Source organism: Sus scrofa, chromosome 13 (assembly GCF_000003025.6).
Source record: "Sus scrofa isolate TJ Tabasco breed Duroc chromosome 13, Sscrofa11.1, whole genome shotgun sequence".
Classification (NCBI taxonomy): Eukaryota; Metazoa; Chordata; class Mammalia; order Artiodactyla; family Suidae; genus Sus; species Sus scrofa.
The window spans coordinates 113975753-113997532 of NC_010455.5; the positions used below are offsets into that span (position 1 = coordinate 113975753).

Genomic DNA, 21780 nt, shown 5'->3' on the forward strand with positions numbered 1-21780 from the left:
TTTCCCTGTCTTGGCTATTGTGAACAGTGCTGCAATGAACATGTGGGTGCGTGTGTCTTTTTCAAGGAAAGTTTTGACCGGATATATGCCCAAGAGTGGGATTGCTGGGTCATATGGAAGTTCTATGTATAGTTTTCTAAGTACCTCCATACTGATCTTCATAGTGGTTGTACCAATTTACATTCCCACCAACAGTACAGGAGGGTTTCCTTTTCTCTACACCCTCTCCAGCATTTGTTATTTGTGGACTTATTAATGATGGCCATTCTGACTGTTGTGAGGTGGTATCTCATGGTAGCTTTGATTTGCATTTCTTTAATAATCAGTGCTGTTGAGCATTTTTTTCATGTGCTTGTTGGCCATCTGTTTATCTTCCTTGGAGAAAAGTTTCTTCAGGTCTTTTGCCCAGTTTTTTATTGGCATTGGGTTGTTGGCTTTTTTGCTGTTGAGTTGTATAAGTTGTTTGTATATTCTAGAGATTAAGGCCTTATCAGTTGCATCATTTGAAACTATTTTCTCCCATTTTGTAAGTTGTCTTTTTGTTTTCTTTAATTGAATTTAAAAAGAGACATAATTTGTATGAAAAAAGCAAAATTGACATTAATGTTCACTTAATGTTATAGTTTATTTATATATATATATTTAAAAAACAGTCTATTATTAGATTCTAAGCTATCCAAAGTTTTCATTTCAAACAAGTGTAAGTGAATGGATTAAAAAGTATTATAGAAAAAATGTGATATAATCAAATGATTCTAAAATGAGTAGTTTCCTAAATTTTTTTCTAATTAAAAGGAGTATGTATTTCCTAAATTTTAAAAATGAAGATGTGGAGACGGTTTTGTTCATCTGTTCTTTCCTTTGTAAAAGATATATTAATTGTCCATTTGATATGAAGGCCAGTAGCTTTAATATGTCATGTTTATTTCATCTCCTGTCTCCTAATTTTATTCCCAGGGTAATTTTAGAAGATGAGGGGATGGACAAGTTTGTCTCTTCTAATTTCAATAATACCACATTTTTTAAGTATAATATTTTGATGTCTAAAACCATTTTGGGGACTAATTTACATGACTTTTAACATGAATAATGAAATTTTTAAGAGCAATATTGGTACCCAAGTGCTCTAACTATAAACTTTAGAAGGAAATATGGCTGGTAACTATGACCATGAATGAATTCTCTCCACAACTTCTTCATACGATTTTATTTGCCTCTGGAATTGTAGGTCTTCTACATCTGTTTCATAGCTTAGAGTGTTTCACACAGAAGTTTATAGTTGTGTGTTTGTTTTTTTTTTTAATAAGCAAATGTTTCTATGGCAACTACAAGAAAATATACAACAATAGCCTTGAAGTCTTATAAATGTTAAAACATAAAAACATGAATTGAAGCCGAGGCCACTTAACTTACAAAGTTTGCTATTGCTTGTTCATGAAAGTTCGGGCTTTTATGTTGTCTCAAGAGAGCTGCTGCCTCTTTTCATCATGCTTCTATCTTCTGTCCCTGTGATTATAAATGAATGGAGAAAATTCTGAAAGAGAACAAAGTATTTATCAGTATTTTCATTTCTGTAGCGTCTTGTCAATACCTTTAGCACTGAAATGACTCTGATCCAATTTTCTCTTATCAGTGAAGATTATTTTAAGTTTAAATAGTCTAGTGTTACTGTGGTATTGGTAAGTGGGCAAAAATAGGAAAAAAATAAACTAGAACTTTATACACAATGTTGTTTTCAATTTTTCTTTAAATTGGTATCCTATCACTTTATTTATTGGTAATTCTTATCAGAGCACTAGAAATTTTTACATATACTATAGAGCTATTTTAGAGATAGTTTCTAACTTATAACACAGATATATATTACATACATATATATACAAATTATATGAAAATTGAATTAAAAAGAAATTTTGTGCCAATATTGCTGGGACCTAGTCTTTGAAACAATGCAAATAGATTAGGACATTGACCATGGCAAAATATTGAGATTAAATGCAGGGCTCCATTGACAGTAATTGGTTTGCAGACTCCCACCTGATGAGGGGTGGTTTTGGACAATCCAAGTGGTCACTGTGTGATCAGAGGACTCTTTGGTGAAAGCGTGGTCCTTAATAGTGATAGGTCCAGAGATGTGCCTGCCCCAAACTCTCTCTGATGGTATGATGGAAAACAGCCTCTTATAGATTCACTGACATTTAGAGCAACACTGATCACTGAACCCAGATAGTTTAATCTATTCCCCTGTAGTAAAAGGAAATAGAAGTTTAGAGGGTTTCAGTACTCAACTGAAGTAATTAAGAGAAAGTACAGATTTTTTCTTCCTTCTCCTGTCCAATTGCTTCTACCTATAGTTCTTCTCTCTCTGCTATACTCTTTTTCTGTGTGTTCCACTATTTCTCTCACTTCTTTTCTCCCTTCTTCTTTCTCCTTTTCAGTCTGGCTTCTTTCACCTTTTCCTGCATATATCCTCTTTCTCATCATATTCTTCCCTTCTTTTTTTCATCCCCTGCCTTTTCTGTATAATTTTCTACTCCCATTACAGTTACCCCTCATTCTCTTCATTTTCAGTTTTTTAATTGACTCTGAAATTTAATCTATTTCATCGGACTTGTTTTAATTTGCTTATATGTGTAGCCATACCCTGGCTTTCCCCTAACTCTACAAGGCAATTGTATAAATAGAGGCAATTATATCATACAGCTATATACTAAATATTTAAATATTATAAATAAAACTAAAAAACAAATGATTAAACTCTAGAACCTGAACTTTAGGTGTGCCAAACTATAGAAAGCATAGAACAGGTTAAGTATTCTTAAGTGAACCTGCTTAAATACCTTAAGTCTCTTACCTAAGACTAGTGGCTAAGAAAACTTAAGACTGAAACAATTGTTACAGGATCATTGACAGTATCAGCTGTGTTAACCTAACCTGTATTCTAAAATGTGTAACTTTGCAGTGGCTGTGACCTTGAGTATATTAAATACTCAATACAAAATGTTAGCAAACCAAATTCAAAAATATATAAAAAGCATCATAAAACATAATAATCCATAACGTAATTGTATTTTAATTAATGGAACTATTCACCTCTTACTGGATATTAAGTTTATCTGCACTGTTTTGTTATTATAGGTAATCTTTTGTGGAACATTTTTGAGCTTCATATTTGTACCTCTCTCTAGGTCTTATGTGATATATTTCTAGGCATAAAATTTGGGTCAAGAAATGAATATTTTAAACGCTATATTGAAAATACCTTCCTAAATGGTGGTACATTTTGCAACCTTTGTAGATGAGCATTAGTATGTTTTCTAATCTCACTCTTTACCAGTGGTGTACATTTTTAAAAAATTTTTTACCAGTCTTCTAGGTAAACTTGATATCCCATTGTTTTAATTGATTCATTTTGTATTAACTTATTCAATATGAATTTACTGAGTTAATGAAAATATTTTAGCAAGGATATTGAACATAGGGTCTGTATTTGCAGAGGAATATGTTGACATAGATCAAGATAATTAAATCTCCTTCCTGATTTAAAAATAGGAATTCTATGGCACAGATGATAACTAGAGGATCCACCCTAAGACATTATAAAACTGTGATTAATTTTTTTAAATTATTTTTATTTTTTCCATTATGGTCGGCTTACAGTGTTCTGTGTTCTGTCAGTTTCTACTGTACAGCAAAGTGACCCAGTCTCACACATAGACACACATATATAAATATACATTCTTTTTCTCACATTATATCATAGTTCCCTGTGCTTAAGCTGTAATTAATTCAATAATCATTCCTAGGATGATATTCATAAAAGAGTCCATGTTCAAGCTGGCCAAGGCATGAATCTTTTTGCAAATCAACATGCATTCTGAAGGCTGAACTTCAAGAGGCTTTAAAGCATTTGGAGTGTTGAAGCTAGAAATTGGAAAATGTGTGACAACTAGGTTGACAGGTGTCAGATATTTCCTTCTGAAAATTCCAGAATATTGTTCTAAATTACTGCAAGGAAGTAGTGTATATAATTCCTTCAACAAGGTCATAGTAGTTCCTAAGACTGTGGGAGAAGGAGGACAATGAAAAGAATTGGAGTTAAACATGTACATAAATCAGCATTTAATTCCCAGGTCATAATTTTAAACTTCCAGGTATTTTCTTTTAGTACTGAACAAATGTATGTGTATGTGCTTAAGCGTGGGGAGGGGGTAGAGATTGTTAAGAAACCCAGGGCATGATTAATGCCTCTGTCTAGTGGGCCTGCCACCCCTTCAAAATAGCTGGTGCTGTTACTACGCTATGATTAACCTGTAAGGCAACAGAAAAATAGACTTGTGCCACATTGCACTCTATCATTCCCTGATGTCATTTTTCAAGAGATGCCACAGGAAAAAAAATGACACTTCATCATCGGTGGATGGGTGGGGTGGGTGGCTGGGGGCTAGTGTGGAGGTGGAAGGTATATTTTTATGAGTCGCAATGCAATTTATGATATCTCTATTTTGTCTGTTTTATTATTGGATTATATCTATGCTTTCACTTATAGTAGGAAGCATTTTTCTGAAAATGAATGGAATTTAGCTTATTTTAAATAGAAGATATAACTCTGATGCTAAAAGAAATACCAGATTTAGAGGTCTAGAAGTTTCTAAAAACATCTGTTAGACTTGTTTATGTTTGTGAAAAATGTTCAGAGAGAGGAAGAAATGGGAAGGAATAAATATATGATGGTAACAGGAAAGGAATGTAAGCTTTCACTTCCTTAAAAATGTTAATCATCATCCTCTGTTAAGTTTAATTGAACACAACCTATGTGCAGAGCACTATGCTATGCATTAAGAATGTATAAAGCTATGATATTATCCATGGTGCTCAAGGGATTCGTAACCTCTTTAGAGCATCCAGGCATGAGCATAAACAAATAAATGGCAATAAAAAGATTCCAAGGCTTAGTGCCAAGTGATTTCTGTAGGTAGGAAAGATATCTGAGCCATACCAAATGGCAATTCATTTAAAATTTTCATTATTTTTATTTTCTTAGAATTTATATATATATATATATATATATATATATATATATAATTAAAAAATGCCATAGATTTTTGGACACTTTTTGAAATACAGAGGCACACATCATAACTAAAGTAAATCTCAAGAGTCCTATGGGGGAAAAATAAAATCTGAGAATGTACCTGTCAGATGGTAAATCAGAGAGAAAACTCAGCAGAGAGCAGTTCTTACAAGTCTACAGACCCCTGTGCTTCTCTAGAGGTCAAAGTGACAGCACCAGGAGTGCAGTTACTCCATAGTAATATTTAGGTTCAGTTTCTGGAATCATCTATTTGTCAAAGTATCTATGTACAATAACAACCTTTTAAGTCAGAATCAGACTTCTGGTAATATCACTGACACAGAACATAGCCAAAAGCCCATCCGCCCAAGCTTTAATTATTTTTTTTCATTCATTTTTTTTCCTCTGAGGCTGTCTTTTATTTTTAATTTTTTCTTTTTTATTGGAGTTCTCTTGTGATGCAGCGGATTAAGGATCCAGCATTGTCACTGCAGCAGCTTGGGTCGCCATTGTGGTGTGTCTTTGATCCCTGGCTTGGGAGCTTCCACATGCCTCAAGAGCGCCCTCTCCCAACTTTTTAATTGACATATAATTGATTTACAACGTTATATTAGTTTCAGGTTTAGAGCAAAAATAATTCAGTTTATATACATATATACTTCTTTTCAGATTATTTTCCCTTGTAGGTTACTACAAAATGTTGACTATAGTCCCTGTGTTTGTATAGGTATAGGTCCTTGTTGGTTAGCTCCAAGCTCTAATTTTTGAAATTATTGTCATCTGTCTTCTTCACACTCCAGTCAATTCTCTTATTTTTGCCACTCACTCTATTGCTGAGTTCAAATTATTCTTATATCTCATTGCTATCATTTAATTTCTAATATTGATGCCTAATTCGGGCCATTTATCCCAGCACATCTGGACTTTGCTTTGGTCTCCTAGTTTGGAGTCTGTCTATCTACCACTTCATCCTGAAAACTGCTCAAAAACTAACCTCATAAAAAGCTGATTATGTCCTTCTTTCTCATTCCTCTCACTGGCTTTAACAACCTTCCACTTTTTCCAGTGTACAAATCTTTCTCTTTTCTTTTTCTTTCTTTCTTTTTTTTTTCCCCCCCACATCCATAGCATGTGGAAGTTCCTGGGCCAGGGATTAAATCTGCAGCGCAGTTGTGACCTCTACCACAGCTGCAGCAATGCCAGATCCTTAACCTGCTGCCTCACATGCGAACTTCTTCCAGTGAACAAAGCTTAAACCCGTAAATAGCATGATCTTCCCCTGAAACACCATTATTGTTTTCATCACTCATATGACATCTAATAATGTAATGCCTTGACGTTACTTGTATTCTTTTTCTATCCTCATAGTATATTATGCTAGTTGAGTTTACAGATTTTGTCCTAACCATCTTTTCATATTGTATTTTTCCTAGGGTATAGAACCTCGAAATTCATTAATCCCTACTGAAATAGTATATTAATTTCTTGGAGCTGCCATAACAAAGTACCACCAACTTGGTGGCTTAAACAACAAAAACATATTATCTCATGGTTCTGGATACTAGAAGTCAAGATCAAGGTGTCCAGAGTCTGGGCTGGTTGGTTTCTTCTGAATACTATGAAGAAGAATCTTTTCCATATCTCTCTCTACAAGCTTCTGGGGGTTTGCTGGCAATCTTTGGCTGATGGCAGCATAATTCCAGTGTTCAGTGTGGGGTTCTCCCTGTCTCTGTGTCTAAATTTCCCCTTTTTAATTAAGGAAAAAATAGTAATGGATTAGGGCCCACCCTAATGACCTCATTTTAAGTGGCCTTTGCAAAGACTCTAATTCCCAGTAAGGTCACATTCAAAGGTACTGGGGGTTCAAACGTTAACATGTTTTTGAGATACATCTTTTTGTTATGTTAATACATAACAAAGAGTATATAACACTTTAATGTGTACTGAAATTTTTTTTTATGAAATCAGTTTTTATGTTCTCACTTGACTACATAGCTATTCTTTTATTCCTGAAAGTGTTCATTTGATCCTACTAACTATGTATAAGATGTCTAAATTTTTTGTTACCTCCATTCCCCCTTTTGTATCTTTTTATGTAAATTCGGAACACCTGACATCAAATTTTAATCCTGTTCTTTTAAAATAATCCAAACTTTCAGCAGTTTGGGTCAGGAGGCCCCGATAAAACACTGATGTATTTCCAAGTGACACACTGTACATTTGTTTAGGTTCCAGTTATCTGGGTTCATTGGTCTGTATGATTATCTAATCACATTACTATACAATATAGCAAAGTGGAAGTCTGCATCAGCTTTCCATGACTGGTCATCATAGAAAATAGAATCTTGATTTGCTATGGTTCCAGATGGTGGCTTGCTTATAATAGTTTAGATTTAATCATAATCATTATAAACTAAATGAATCTAAATTATACTAACTTAGAATTTGCAAGTTGTTTGCAACCATAGGCTCTTACATAAGGCATGTCCTTATGCATTGCAGAGATAGGAACAGATTACTATTACAATGACATATTTTGAGTGTTGCCATTCTCTTTACCATAAGGATTTAATCTCTAAAATCAGGGTTTCTCAGTTTTTAGTGTTATTTATTTGCTATTTATCTTGTAAACACATCCAAGAGGAGTACTTTTTTGATGTTTAGAAACTTTCTCTCAAGCAATATGGCAGGTACATTGAGATCATTACTAACATTATCAATTTGTTTTGAGAAAATATTGTAGTGTACATTAGTATAAGATGTCCCTAGTTTTTTAAATTATTTATTGGCAGCTATAAATCCAAAATGCATTATTTTATGGTAGCTGTCCAGAACCTAGCTCTGTACAGCTTACAGAACATTTATTTTTACCACCTAAGTCATAAAAGTTGTTTTCCATATCTTCAGTGAAACTTAACTACAGGCAAGAAGAAGTGGAAAAATTATCTGTCACATTATTCACAGGCCAGACTAAGACACTGTAATACCATGGCCCACTAAGCCAATTTAGAAGAAAAAATGGAAAGAGGTTTTTAAAAGATGGCATTTATATGTAATATATGTAGAAGAGTTTAGGGTTTTGACAGTTTGAGATTGTATCCTCTTTAGAGAGAATGCATAATGACTTTTATTTCTTTTGAAATATGCATAACTTCTTGAAGGTAACTTTCAACTCTTATTAGCACTTTTCAAAGCAAGTTTCCTATCTCTATAAAAGTGAAGGGCACAACATGCTTGAACTCTGAGTAGAGTGAATGTTTATTTATCAATAGTTCAATGATTTCCCCTCTTGCTTGGGACTTTCCATTAATCTGTGAGGGAAAAAAAATACTATGAACATAAAAGTTGAGTTTTTATGTTGTTTCTAACCTAATCAGTATTTTAAGAATATATCTAATTCTAGCTGAAGTCTGAGTCCTCTTAGGATCTGTTAGAGGAAATGAGTTTACGTCTAAGAGTGTGACTTTTGAATTAAGGGTGTCTAGATTAGAATCCCAGCCTTGTTTCTTATTGGGTTGTTACTTTTTGCAAGTTAGTTTTTTGGAGCTATTATCCTTTTAACTATAAAGTGAGTGTGACAATGATACCTGCCTCATAATTACATTGCGTATTATATCAGGGTTTCTTAACCTCAACACTATGATGCTTTGCACCAATTCTTTGTTGTAAAGGGATGTCCTGTGCTCTGAAAAGTGTTTGGCAACATCTCTGGCCTCTGTTTTTTGAGATGCCAGTGTAGTGACCCTCTTCATAGTTGTGATAACCAAAATTGTCTCCACATATTGCTAAGTGCTCCCTGCAGGGTAAAATCACCTACAGATGAAATCACTGGATTACAGGAATAGCAACATCTACCTTTATATATATATAGAGTGAGCTCGGCATACTTCCTGGCATATAATAAATTCTCAGTAACCTTAGCTCTGATTATCATATAATAAACAGAGGTTTACATATATTCTTTGAAGATCCATACTGTTAAAGAATATGAGTACCATCTCTGTTCTTTCTCTGTGTACATGTTTATATAAATATATATCAATGTATGTGTATATGAACATATGGGTGTACATATAGGTTTTCTATTTCCCAATTGTTATTCCAAGTGAGGGGCATAGTTCAAATAGCTGATATATACAGATAATTATCAAGCCTCCTTTGTTTTGATGCTCCTTGACACAAAATATAGATTACCAAAAATTTTGCAAAAGAAATTAACTCAAATTATCTCTCACTCTGTGTGGCCCTGTAAGAATAAAATGACATGAATAGGTAATGTCATACAGTTGAGAGAAAAGATCGCTGCCCATTATACAACATTAAAGGATAGTGACCAGTAAGAATTTTTTCCTTTAAGGCCACAGTGGGGTCCCAAAAAATAGTCTAAGATGTATTTTTCAATGCTATCTGATTCCTAAAAGCCTAAAATGAAAAATAGTATGTGAAGGTATAAAACCTAGTATTTGGTTCCAGTATTTCCATTTTCTTAATGGTTAATAATAACAATATTTTATTTAGTTTTCTGTGTAGTTCAAGGACTTTTTCCTTGTCTCATATAATTACCTCAGTTATGCTATTTAGATAGAGATTACTTTGACGTTCTTATAGTCATGGAGATTGAGACAGAGGTAATAATCCTATTAAGTAATGAATATGAGGCAAATAATATGACTCAAAGTCTAGAATTTTCCCTCTCACAAGTCTTCAAATGTGTAAGCACAACTTCTGATAGCCCGTTGCTACCATTCTCACTTGTGGAGCCTTTTCCATATTATCTACATTTCTTTCTCATGGTTTCAAGTTACTTTTTCCTTCACAGGACACTCAAGGATTGTTTGCCGTAACAGTCTATAGTAACACTTTGTGTGAATTGTACTCAAATATTCCTCTGGACATTCATTTAGTTGAGTTTTTAGTTAGAGGACACTGACATTGTTAAGGTTAATGACTCAATGTTTTACAAGTTGAAATACATTTGAAGTTAAATTGATTATTTGGATCATTTTATTCAACAGTGTGAAGGGCTTGAGTGCAGGTGTTACTCACTGCTTGGAGGAACATCTTTGTTATACTGGTAATGGTGTGATATCAATAATGATAACATAATAGAAAGCCTAGTACTACTCTAACAGTGCATCTGAAATGTGAGCTACTACTAGTAAAGTTACCCTGCAAAGAGGTACCAAATGATAACAAATATTAACTTATAAAGAAATTTATATACTACACATTGTACTTTTTTGAAATCCTGTCACAGAGGAATCATCAATTCCACTGTCCAAATGAGTATTGATAATCAGAAGATCAGTCTCTTAGTCAAGGTTGCACGGTTACTAAATGGCGTAATGATGATGATGATGATGATAGCTAACACTTAAAAAGTGGGTATTATATATCAGGCATTGTATTAAATGTTTTATTATTTATAAACCCATTGCTTTGTTAAAAAGTTTAATTAGCTTTTTATGAGCCATGTGAATATTAAGGAGCAGTCTGAAGCCAGGCACTCCGATGTCAGAGTCCATTACCTTAACTTCCACCATACACTTTATGTTTCATTCTCAGAGCTGGGCTATATACATACATATAAATTTTATTGAAGTATAATTGACTTACAAAGTTGTCTTAGTTTCACATGTACTAGTAAATCATTTTTATAGATTCTTTTGCAGATTCTTTTCCCATACAGGTTATTACATAGTATTGATTAGATTTTCCTGTCCTGAGCAATAGGTCCTTGTTACCTATCTATTTTTATATATAGTAGTATGTATATGTCAATCCCAACCTCCTAATTTATCCTCTCCTCCCATGTTTCCCCTTTGGTAACCACAAATTTGGTTTCAGAAACTTTTAGTCTGTTTCCATTTTGTAAGTCATAGAGCTGGACCTTGAGTCAAGTCTTCCAGCTTCTTCTGCCTCAGATTGTTATTTGTCTGCCTTCTTCATTCTAAGACCATATGTTGATTGACCACTGTATTACTAGTTTCTAAGAACCTTAGTGGATTAAGAAAACTAATGCATATAAATGGCCTAAGTTGCTTCTCAATGGGAAAGATTCTTTTTATCTAGTTATCTCCAATGCTTAATGCATTGGCTAAGGTACTCAATGAATCCTAATGAATTAACCTGTTATTTTTAATTGGGATATTTTCAAGGAACTTTAGAGAACATTTGTGTTTTATTCCAAATAAATGACTTAGTTATGTGTATTTTTATATACCATGTTATGTCAGTACTGGAAATTTTTTTTAAAAGTGGAAGAGCATGGAGACCATTAGGCACACATGAGATTTCACAATATAGGTGGTTTTCTTATCTTAGTAATGTGTAGGGCTGGTCCTTCTCTAGTAATTCTATTCCAATAAATTATTTCTAAAATGCTATGTTATTATCACAAGCAACATAAGGAACCCAAACAGTGAGAATAAGACTGGCATCAGAATTCATGTCAGCAATTCAGAATAGTAGCAGAAAATGGGGAAATACCTTTGAAGATTTTAGAAAAATTTATTTTCAACCTAGGATACTAAACTCAGACATTCTACCAACCAATTGTGCAAATGGAATCAAGACCTCTCTTAGGAGTTCCCTTGTAACCTAGTTAGTTTGTCCAGACCAGCTCAGCAGGATGGGGCTGAAGAACGGGTGCTGCGGAATTTAAGGAAAAAAGTTAACATAAAACAAGACACAGAGGAGTTCCCGTCGTGGCTCAGTGGTTAACAAATCCAACTAGGAACCATGAGGTTGCGGGTTTGATCCCTGGCCTTGCTCAGTGGGTTAAGGCTCTGGCATTGCTGTGAACTGTGGTTGCAGATGCAGCTCGGATCCCACGTTGCTGTGGCTCTAGTGTAGGCCAGAGGCCACAGCTCCAATTAGACCCCTAGCCTGGGAAGCTCCATATGCCTCTGGAGCAGCCCAAGAAACCGCAAAAAAATAACCAAAAAAACAAGACACAGAGACATTTATCTTAAATAAAGGTGGGAACCGGGGAACTCAAGGTCTCAGGGACCAGAGCACGGCCTCAAGAAACCATAGCTTTTATTGTGCTCTTTAGATGAGATTAACTGAGGAGGGGCTATCGGTGGAGGAGATAGGGTTTGTTTACTATTTTATAAGTTCTTTTACTATTTTAAAAGTCACTTAGCTGGTAAAAGGTTAAGCTTTTACTCTGACCTTTAGGCACATAACAGTCTTTGTTCTTAAGCTTAAGTCATTTACCAACACTGTGACTGTTTTTCAAGCAGCAAGACTGGATAAAGTAAAGCAGGAAGATGGGATAAAGAAGGACAAGAGGGAGTTTTCAAAGAAACATGTCTCTCAAAAGTAGTTAACGATCTGGCATTGTCATTGCTGTGTCTTGGGTCACCACTGTGGCATAGGTTTGATCCCTGGCCTGGAAACTTCCACATGCCACATGCATAGCCAAAAACAAACAAACAAAAAACCCTATCTATTGTGTGGGCCTACAAGCTTACTTCATATATATGTGTGTATCTATCTATCTATCCATATATATGTATAATATATATATATAGTAGATACACACACTTAGAGAATTACTTCAAGATATTGTTACTTAACTAAATGAGAAAAACAAGATAAGGATTGTATGAAATTCAGTAAACAGTGACTCTGATTCAAAAGGATGTAAGTACAGGAAATATGAGTGTGGCTATATAGACATCCAAAAAACAAAAATAAAAGACAAATGGTCCAATTAGAAGGAGTTCCTGTTGTGCTCAAGTGGGTTAAGAATTGGACATAGTGTCCGTGAGGAGGTAGATTTGCTCCCTGGCTTTACTCAGTGTGTTAAGGATCTGGCATTGCAACAAGCTGTGGTGTGGTTTGCAGAGTGGCTGGGATCCAGTGTTGCCATGGTGTAGGCCTGCAGCTATAGCTCATTGCCTAGCCTGGGAACCCTGGCAACCTCCATATACCACAGGTATGAAAAGAAGAAAAGAAGAAGCAGCAGACAGACAGAGGCATCTGGAAGAGCACAAAGAAAAATAATCAAAAGCAAGTGTTTCTGAGAAAAACTTGGAAAACCTAAAATTCATATAAGAAAAATTTAAATCCTATATTAAACCTTCAATTTAAGATAAAGTATGAAATCATTACACTTTAATAATAGAAAACATTTCAAACAATGAATAGATCAAATAATAAGCTGACAGGTTTTTGAAATATCATAAAGACAGAAAATATTGATTCACTCATTGAAAAGAATTTTAAAAAATCAGAAATTCTTGTTCAGAAAAACAAAACTAAAATCAAAGCTAAAGCATGATCCAAATAGGAAGCTGATTACAGTGTATCTTGATTTTGATCAATAAGCAAGAAAGAAAAATCTATCTAAATAGCATTTTTGAGTGGAATGGGGTTATATGTCTTACTGATCAGAAACATGTAATTCTGATAGCTAGTTTGACTCTGCAATGAACACGAGTTACATAGTCAAAATGTTATACATACTTTTTATTGGTTTTCAACTTTTAGAATAAACATATATACATAATTCTGATAGCTAGTTTGACTCTGCAGTGAACACTAGTTACATAGTCAAAATGTTATACATACTTTTTATTGGTTTTCAACTTTTAGAATAAACATATATACATAATTTCATATAAATTAAATAACAGAAATATTGTCAGTATAAAAGTAAAAAAAGTAGTAAATGCGGCGTTTGGAGATGAACAAAGCATAGAGGCACTAATATATTAATCTTCTATGGGGAGAAGCTGAAATACCATTAATAGTTGATGGAACTAAAAACAGATTTAAATATTTTTAAAGATATGTATTTAAAGACATGCAAGAACCTAAAATAGTGTTTATAACTATGGGATAAAATAATAGAAATTGATGGCTGTTTATAAACTAAATTCATCTTTATAGCACAAGATTAATACATTCTTTAAAAATTTATGAATTAATGAATATAGTAGCACTATTTCAGGAAAATATATAAAACTATCATGATAAAACAAGCTCATATGTGTAGTGAATAAGACTAATTGGTTACTACTCTGATGGTGTCTGAATAAATATCAGGAGTAGAAGGACTGAAGGCATGGAGGAAGGAAGAAGAGAAGCTAACTCAGTAATTGAGAGCACAGAAATGATTCAGACAACCCACCAAGCAAGAGTTAAAATCCAGGGAATAAATAAGGACACACTGGAAGCAAAACGGTTATTCTAGATTTGTTTGATTCTTCTCTGCTTTACCTTGCTGCTGATTGAACAAAATCAGTAGTCGATATCCTCAGATTATCATGGAAGACAAAGAAAATCTAGTACATTCAACTCCTTCTGCAGTTAATGAAGGTAGAACATTTGTAACTTTACTCATTAATGCTGTTTCTTTAGTAGCTGAGGCTTCATTTGACCAAACTGGCATCTTTATTATGATGGTACTGCTCATCACTATGTGTACAAATCAACATCATTATAGAAAGAGTTTAAGGTAATTGTCTTCATTTAATATCACATGAATAAAAGTAACATTTAAATTAAACATTATTATCTAATTATTTTATGAATGTAATTCTTAAGCCTATATAACCTGTGTAGGGGCAAAGTCATTTTCTATAGTTCCTAATATTTAACTCAGTATAAATAAATTCCAGGTATATCATATGCAATTTAAAATTGGGAAAAATTCAGAGTTCCCATTGTGGCACAGTGGTTAATGAATCCAACTAGGATCCATGAGATTGCAGGTTTGATCCCTGGCCTCACTCAGTGGGTTAAGGATCCAGTGTTGCCGTAAGCTGTGCTATAGGTCACAGACATGGCTTGGATTCCTCATTGCTGTGGCTCTGGCGTAGGCTGGAGGCTACAGCTCTGATTAGACTCCTAGCCTGGGAACCTCCATATGCCTCAGGTGTGGCCCTAGAAAAGACAAAACAAAACAAAACAAAACAAAAATAAAATTGGAAAAACTTCAATCCAGCTATACATATCCTAAAGATTTACACCAATATTTCCAATTACCTTAAAGATTTAATTATAATAGTCTCAGTTGTATGTCTCTGGCTAGAAAGAAAAGTTCAGAGAAGTATATATATTTTTTTCCCTCACATCTCAAGACACTCATTGTTGAATGTATGTACGTATGTATATATGGGAAATATTTATACACACACACATACACACATTAATCTTAAATTCTAAAATAATCACATCACATTGCGTAGCAGATATTTCCTTTTTAAGGTAAAACTATCACAGAGAAGTATTAGATGAGCTCATGGGGAGATCTGGAACACTTTAATATGTTAGCTTTTTGGAACGTAAAACAGTTTCATTTCTTCCGAGCATCGCTTTACCAATGTATGTTCTTCATTTGCCTTTTGTCTCACAAATGATTTTGGTCTTAAGGAAACTTGAGCCAACTAACCAGACCATGTGCCATTGTACTATATTTTGTGACAAATGGACCTTGTTTCATTTCAGAGAATTTGAACTTGAAATCACTTCCAACACTTTTAAAGCAAATGTCTGTCCTCCTGTCAACCATTGCCTAATTTAAACTTCCCATCTGCATTTCTAATTATGATACAGAAAAATCTGTGTTGAACAAAGCTTTTTTTTTTTTTCCCTCCTAGGAAGGACAAATTTAGGCATATGGCTACACTGAGGCAGTATTTTCATTTCATGCCTTAAAAATGCCTTCTAATAATTTTTATTGATTTTTTTTTTTAGGGTCCTGAAGTTTACTTTTAAAACACATGTTAATGTTCTTATAAATGTTCACATAACCATTTATTTACAATGTTTCAAAATAATTAAAATTGAAATAATTGATAGACTATTATTTAATATTAAAAATGTAGACTAGTCACCACAATCAGACAAACAAAAGAAGTAAAAGGCATACAAATAGGAAGAGAAGAGGTAAAACTGTCACTGTATGCAGATGACAAGATACTATATATAGAAAACCCTAAGGACTCACCCCCAAAACTATTTGAACTGATCAACAAGTTCAGCAAAGTAGCAGGATATAAGATTAACATTCAGAAATCAGTCGCATTTATGTATGCTAACAATGAAATATTAGAAAAGGAATACAAAAATACAATACCTTTTAAAACTGTACCCCCAAAAAATCAAATACCTCGGAATACACTTGACCAAGGAGGTAAAGGACTTATATGCCGACAACTATAAAACATTAATCAAGGAAATTAAAGAAGATGTAAAGAAATGGGAAGATAGTCCATGCTCCTGGGTTGGAAAAATTAATATTGTAAAAAGAGCCATACTACCCAAAACAATCTACAGATTCAATGCAGTCCCTATCAAATTGCCCTTGACATTTTTCACAGAACTAGAACAAACAATCCAAAAATTTACATGGCACCACAAAAGACCCAGAATTGCCAAAGCAATCCTGAGGAACAAATACCAAGCAGGAGGCATACCTCTCCCAGATTTCAGGCAATATTATAAAGCCACAGTATCAAGACAGTGTGATACTAGTACCAAAACAGACATATAGACAAAACAAACAGAATAGAGAACTCAGAAATAAACCCAGACACCTATGGTCAATTAATCTTTAACAAAGGATGCAAGAACATAAAATGGGAAAAAGACAGTATTTTCAGCAAGCAGTGCTGGGAAACCTGGACAGATATATGCCAATCAAAGAAACTAGAAAATACCTTCACACCATGCATGAGAATAAACTCAAAATGGCTGATAGAATTAAATATAAGACAATACACCATCAAACTCCTGGAAGAGAACATAGGCAAAACATTCTCTGACATCAACCTTATGAATATTTTCTCAGGCCAGTCTCCCAAAGCAACAGAAATAAGAGCGTAAATAAACCAATGGGACATAATCAAAATGACAAGCTTTTGCACAGCAAAGGAAACCAAAACAACAAAAGACAACTTTCAGAATGGGAGAAAATAGTTTCAAATTATGCAGCTGACAAGGGCTTAATCGCTAGAATATACAAGCAACTTATACAACTCAACAGCAAAAAAGCCAACAACCCAATGGAAAAATGGGCAAAAGACCTGAATAGAAATTTCTCCAAGGAAGATGTACAGATGGCCAACAAGCACATGAAAAAATGCTCAACATCGCTGATTATAAAAGAAATGCAAATCAAAACTACCATGAGATACCACCTCACACCAGTCAAAATGGCCATCATTAATAAGTCCACAAATAACAAATGCTGGAGGGGGTGTGGAGAAAAGGGAACCCTCCTGTACTGTTGGTGGGAATGTAAATTGGTACAACCACTATGGAGAACAGTATGAAGGTACCTTAGAAATCTATACATAGAACTACCATATGACCCAGCAATACCACTCTTGGGCATGTCCAGTTAAAGCTTTCCTTAAAAAAGACACATGCACCCGCATGTTCATTGCAGCACTATTAGCAATAGCCAAGACATGAAATAACCCAAATGTCCATCGGCAGAGGATTGGATTAGCAAGATGTGGTATATACACAGAATGGAATACTACTCAGCCCTAAAAATGAACAAAATAATGCCATTTTCAGCAACATGGATGGAACTAGAGGTTCATACTAAGTGAAGTAATTCAGAAAGAGAAAGGCAAACACCATATGATATCATTTGTATCTGGAATCTAATATAAGGCACAAATGAACCTTTCCACAGAAAAGAAAATCATGGACTTGGAGAATAGACTTGTGGCTGCCAAAGGGGAGGGGGAGGGAGTGGGGTGGATTGGGAGCTTGGGGTTAATAGATGCAAACTATTGCCTTTGGAACGGATTAGCAATGAGATCCTTCTGTGTAGCAATGGGAACTATTTCTAGTCACTTATGATGGAGCCTGATAATGTGAGAAAAAAGAATGTATACATGTATGTATAACTGGGTCACCATGCTGTACAGTAGAAAAAAAATAACGTATTGGGGAAATAACAATTAAAAAAAATAAAATAAAATTCCATCTGCGTAAAAGACAAAGGAAGAGTGCTTCTGTTAATAAGAAATACAAGATCTCCTGATTTGCTTATTCATTATTTAAATAATTCTAATAAAACTACTCTGGAAAAAAAATGTAAACTATTTAAAAGTTATGTCTAAATCTTATTTATGTACTTGGCAAAGTGAAGCTTTTCTTCATGTTTTCTTATGCCAAACAGCAAAAAGTTTTATTCTATTTCTGTGATGTTGAACACAATATGAAAAGTCCCACTTTATTTTGATGCAATGATTGCATATAATATGTTTTTCAAGGAAGCACAAAATATCTGGTGATTTGGAGAAAGTTATAAGTTCATAACAGTATACTGACATGAAGAATATCAAAATCTGGCACTTGAGACTTTTGTACTCTTAAAATACCTTCAGTAGCTTGAACACAGTGAATTAATCATGCTATCACCCATAGAGATATTTATTGTTCTAGGTAAAAATTGAGATTAGTTGATTAAATGACTGGGTATGCACCCATGCTGGCCCATGGCCAAAAGGAGGGTTTAATTCCTTAAGATAAATTTAATACTTTCTGGAAACACCAAGCACAAAACTAAAAATTAGATAATTGACTTTGTGGTTTTATAATATATTTAGCTATAAAACATATTTTCAGGAAAGATATATAGTCATAACTATATTATAACGTATTTACCAGAAGTAAATAAAGATATTAAGCTCTGAGTTCCTTGGAACTTATCAGCATTTATATGAATTTCCATCAATTGTAAAAATAAAATGAATGTGTAATTTTTATAATTCAGTTTATATATATGTGTGTGTGTGTTGATATGTATTCATCTAACCTGAATTTCACAATATGTACATAAAATTTTTTCTCAATACTAATAGCCTATAAGATACTCTTCAGAAAATATGAATTTGGAAGGTTTCCTATCTATGCAAAGTAACTATTGAGAGGAAAGACAGGAAACTAAAAGACAAGGTAGAGAATGCTGACCTGGGTTAGTATACATACACATGCATTTATATCCATTTCTGAATAAATTCCATATGGAAGTATAGTTACTTAGCATTAATTAATGTTTAACAAATAATTATAATTAATTCATGACTAATAACATCATTAACTGATTTCAAAATTTTATTGAAACATAATATAGGCATGATATAGGCATTTTTCTGTAATCTGAATTTTCAAACATAGTTATACATATCTATACCTGTATCTTTAATTCAGTTGGGGCAAAGATGAGCATCTAATTCTGACTGATAAACCTGGACATGATAATTGAGCTGGGCTTTATGGAGTAAGTAGGTAATTATTATGCAGAAGAATAGCTAAGTTACAGGGCTTGATGCAAATCCATGGTGTGTTTCAGAAAGTATCCATTTCAGTTCAGTGTTGGGGGAACTGGGAAGAGGTCGGAGAGATAGACTATACCAAACTGTGAAGGGCCTCAAATTTCATATGCAGAATTTAGGACTTAATTTTTCTTCATTTTTTTAACATTTTATTTGGAAACAATTTCAAACATAGAAAAGCTATAAGAAAAAGAATAGAGGAATACAAATAATAATACAAAATCTTATATAACCTTTACCAAGAAAATTTCTTGATAATAATTTTCACTGTGTATCAATCATTTATTCTCCCTCCACCTCTCTATAAATATCTATGTATCTGAAATGTTTTAGAATAAGTTACTTATATCATGTCCTTTTACCTTAAATATATTATTGTGCATTTCCCCAAAAACAGGAATATTCTTTTGCGTAGCTCAACACTCTATCATCTTCAGTAAATTTAAGATTAATAATTTTTTTTATCTAATCTACCCTTTGCCTTTCAGGTTTTTCAAATGGCCCAATAATGTCATTTATAGTCTTTTTTTTTTTTTTTTTTTTTTTCCCCAGTGCAAGAACCAGTCCAGGATCAAATGCTGTGTTTCTTTATGATGCTTTTTAGTGTCATTAATCTGGAACATTTACATAGCCTTTTTTTGTTTTTTTAAAAGCTACATTGTTGTTAATTTTTTTATTGTGGCAAAGTACACATAACAAAATTTGCTAGTTTAACCATTTTAAGTGTATAGTTCAGTGATATTAAATGCATTCATATGGTTGTGCAACCATTATATCGTCCATCTCCATTAGTCTTTTCACATTTTTTAAAATTTATTTTTCATTGTTATTTCCCCCAACATACTTTTTTTTTTCCCCACCATACAGCATGGGGACCCAGTTACACATATGTGTATACATAATTTTTTCTCCCATTGTCATGCTCGGTTATAAGTATCTAGACATGGTTCTCAGTGCTACACAGCAGGCTACATTTTAAAACTGAACTTCTATACCCATTAAACAGTATCTCCCAGTTTTCTTCTCCCCCTCACTCCTGGCAACCACCATTCTGTTTTCTGTCTTATGATTAACTACTCCAGGAACCTCATATAAGTGGGGTCATAGAATATTTTTCTTTTTGTGACTGGCTTATTTCACTTAACACAATATCCTCCAGGTTTATCCATGTTGCAGCAAATGTCAGAATTTCCTGTCTTTTTAAGACTGAAAATATTTTATTGTATGTATGCACTACATTTTGCTTATCCATTAACCCAATTATGGACGCTTGGGTTGTTTTCACATTTTAGCTTTCATGCATAATGCTATCAACATAAGTGTATCTCTTTAAGATGCTACTTTTCATTCTTTTGAATATATACCCAGAAGTAGAATTGCTTGATCATATGATTGTTCTATTTTTATAAATCTTCATACTGTTTTCTACAGCAGCTGCACATTTTACATTCCCATAAACATTGCCCAAGTGTTTTTTTTTTTTTTTTTTTTTTTTTTACTTTCTCTGTATCCTCACCAATATTTGCTATTTTATTTTTATTTTTTGGTAGTTACCTTCCTAATGGATATGAGATACTAGTTCATTGTGATTTCTTCTTTTTCTTTCATGATGTTGACTTTTTTTTAAACACTACGATTCATTTTCCCTATACCCCACTATTTTTAATAAACTGTTTCTCACTTTGGGTTTCTCTGTCATTTCCTTTGATTAGGTTGAGGTTATATATTCCTGGGATAGGAATATATTTAGTTTATATATATATATATATCACTATATACATGACACTTGGGGTTTGGTTCTTTATATAATGGGATAAAATTTAAAGATGTTAAGATAAAAACATCCTCATCAGGACTGCATTTTGAAAGGTGACTCTAGAAGTACAACAGAAGCTAGACAAGAATAACTGAGACCAATTATAGCAGTACTGTTATGGTCCAGCCAAGAGAGAAAGATGGTAGACCTAGAGTAGTTAGAATAGTTGGCACTGACCTTGTTAGCATGAGTCATATAGCTTTCTGGAAAATACCTGGCTCAGGCAGGCTCTCAGGTTCTGCTTATTCTTACTGAGTTTCAGTGAAGGAAATGATGTCCAAATCATGAAATTTTTCCTTCTCCTAAGTACTCTGTTTAGGAGAAAACCATTTCTTTTCACATTATCTGGCCTCCAAGCCCTTATCAGAATCAGTCAAGATCCAATGTCAGTCATCTCCTTGTAACTTCAGTGTCTCCAGATCCTTTGTTCTTTGCTTCTTCCTCTTTAGTGTCTTGTCTTCTGAGTTCTCTTTCAGGTATCTGACACGAGTTCTTTGTTCTACTCTATAAAAGTCCCTGAGAAAATGTTTTAGTTTATGTATTTGTTTAAATCTGCATTTGTTTTGCAAACCTTTTTT

The 21780-nt window shown here is 33.7% G+C and overlaps 1 protein-coding gene across 12 annotated transcripts in view; it reads left to right on the forward strand.

Moving 5' to 3' along the window:
- NAALADL2 (N-acetylated alpha-linked acidic dipeptidase like 2) overlaps nucleotides 1-21780 on the forward strand; it is a 1365504-nt gene that overhangs the window by 1125642 nt on the left and 218082 nt on the right. The window lies entirely within an intron of this gene.